Raw genomic sequence first — 2991 nt, forward strand, 5'->3', positions numbered from 1 at the left:
AGGTATTCCATTTAATGTACAATCACATCAAGATCAACGACAAGAACTCGCCGCAAATCAAAATAATTTAGATGGTGTGTTATTTACCTTCCATCAGGTATTCCCAGCAACGCGACCCAACGAACGCGAAGCGGGGCAGGGTTGTCATCTCTGCGCACTTATTGACAGCTGGTTTGGGGTAGGCTCCGATTGACACTCTAGCCACAAGAGCTCCACTATAACAAAAGCATGAAAACGCTCAGGCCATACTTAAATCTATGAGAATCGCATAGAAAGGCAATATAAAAATACAATAAACACACACACAAATATATATGAACATACACACAAGAGTTAAGTGACTTTTGAACCAATAAAAACAAAGTAAAAGATACAAAATTTGTTTTGAAAAATCTTAGTTAATTGTTTATACAATAGTTTGTTAAAAGTGAAAATGCAGATAATGATTTTTATGATCCATAAAGCAACAGCTTCCCCGCTGACCCACTGAATGTAATCGTGCGTAATCCACACAACAATCGAGCATAGATCTGGTTTGCGACGTGAATTGTTTATTACGTCTAACGAACTTTCTATGCTGGGGCACTTGGCACTTGCATAATCGACCCCCCGACCCCCTTCGATGACGTTGCATTTAGCGGGCCGCGAGGTAATCAATGTGGAATCTGCTCTGATTGCATCGGGGAAAGCTCGAGAAGTACTTTCTATGTACAAATTAATTAGAAGTATTTGTCACATTTAACTTGTCTTCATGTTGAAATTTAAAATGAAAGTGCTAGACCTCTATATATAAGACTTTTTCCTGACTCACTGACTAATTGACTGACTGACTACAAAAGCTGGGAAGCTGCAATTTTTACTATAGTTACCTTATGTGAGGGAGTTGCATGTTTGGCTCGGGGCTTGGCAAGTTCCACCTGCAAGTGTGGAAAACCGTGAATAACGGTTGCATGCAACTTTTGCATTTCCCATCCGATCGGCCTAGAACTAAATTCCAAAGATCTTTGTTCAAATTCATTACGGAAAATTAATTCCTCCTTGTTGAGAATGGGCAAAGATTAGATTGGGTGAAGTTTCGAATAAAAATTCACATCCAAAGATTTGTATAACAAATTATTTGAGGCGTGTTGCACAATTTTCGCAACATGAAGGCTCAAAGCATAAAGTTTTCCACGGTAAAGGAGGCGGTCGTTTTAATAGTGGAGGAGATGGTGGCATTAATATGGAGGAGAAAAAATTGGTTCTTAATATTACTATGTAACGCATTTATAAATATTGCCCTACTACGCGATTCTCATTAATTCAAGTAAGGCTCAGTGATGTCTTTATAAAGGAGCTCGCCGCCCGCCTCCTGATAGAAGACTATAAAATAATCGTGCTTGGAATAGCTCATATCTATTGCTTAAGCAAATTATTAACTTAATTTATCAAATGAAGAGCGAAAAATTTAATTTCAGCATTCGTTTTAACAAGCATCTTTTTATATCACATTTTGAACTTTGGCGCCCTTTGCTACTGTGATTGGCCAAAAAATATCGATAAATTCTGATCGTTTTTGAATTCGTATTTAATTAAACTGAGAGATCAGAAGTGAAGTGCTGTCATAATTTAAAAAAAATGTGTTGTTTACATATTAGTTTAGTTTATAGTAAAGTGTTTACTTAGCTTATGAAGAATAATTTTTATTTAATACCCATTCTTTTTATTATATGCAACGTACACTGACAGCTTTGATTTGTTTTTATGTGCAAAATACAGTCTGCTTTATATCCTCGGATATTTTACTCGTATTAAAATTGAAAGCCTATAAACGTGCTTCTGCTGATTCAAGATGCATTCAAATACGTTTCGGGGCGAATGGTAGAGCAAAATAATTCGATCGATTGTGGCGGCAAACAGATATGCTGCTATCGATAAGTCGATTGTCGATTGCTGCCGCAAGATTAGTCTGTTTGGCGCAATTGTAACGCGAAGATCGTGTGTCTCTCTCTCAGTGTGGCGGAGAAACGGTCGCGCGTTTAAGTTCTCCGGCTAAAAGGCAGCTTAATACATTTGATTGCGATTGTTAATCACGCTCATACGATTAAGTACGAAATTATTTTGGCTAATCTAGTACTACACAAGTAGTTGCTGGCATTGTTGTTGTGCGTGTGTGTACGTACGCCGGGGCGGACGAAGTCGCGGCAACGGATTCGTTACTTCTTATTCGTTACAGCGCTGCTGTTTTAATACAAATTTTTTTTTTGTTTTGTTTCATATTTTGTTTTGTGCGAAATGTGTCGTAATTAAATCATATACATATACATGCAAACATAATTATTATTATTTATATTTAATTGTTCAAATAAAAACAACAACAGCGACAGCTGCCAGGCAAGTGAAGTGTGAGAACGGGAAAAAAGCGCGATACGCGAATTAAAGTGTGTGGAGAGTGCGTGCAATTTGGAATTGGAGCAACAACAACCGTACGGGCAACGCCGCCGTCGCCGTCGCCGCCGCCAATTGTCCAGCTCTTCACAATCTTTGCAGCGTAAGTGTAAGCGCAGGCCCACTCAAAGTCCAGGGTCGATGCTGCGATCTGTGCCTCTTCCTCTTGCTTTTCCGTATCCCTATAACTGTCAATCTAAGTGCTACTGTTACGATGCGTTTGCTTTTTGCTTGTTGGTGTGCGTGCTTGTCCACGTTGCACACAAGTTCAAGTTCAGCTTTGGCCTGCGGCTATTTAACCGGCAAAAATTAGCAACGTTGTCGCCCACAACTTGAACTTACACGCAACAGGCGCGCTCTCGCAATTTTTACACACATACTCTTACACACTCTCTTGCTCTCTTTGGCTGTGCTGCTCTCGTGCATTTTGTTGCGTGCATTGCACCTTTGCCTGTCTGTTCCTTGGGCCTTGGCTGTTGTCTTGCTTTTTCGCTTTCGATGCGTTTTGACAGCGAATTGCTAATCGCCGCGGCATTTCGCACTCACACACACACACGCACACAC

The sequence above is a fragment of the Drosophila novamexicana genome, unplaced genomic scaffold (assembly GCF_003285875.2).
Source record: "Drosophila novamexicana strain 15010-1031.04,08,12 unplaced genomic scaffold, DnovRS2.1 tig00001361-arrow-arrow-pilon, whole genome shotgun sequence".
Lineage (NCBI taxonomy): Eukaryota > Metazoa > Arthropoda > Insecta > Diptera > Drosophilidae > Drosophila > Drosophila novamexicana.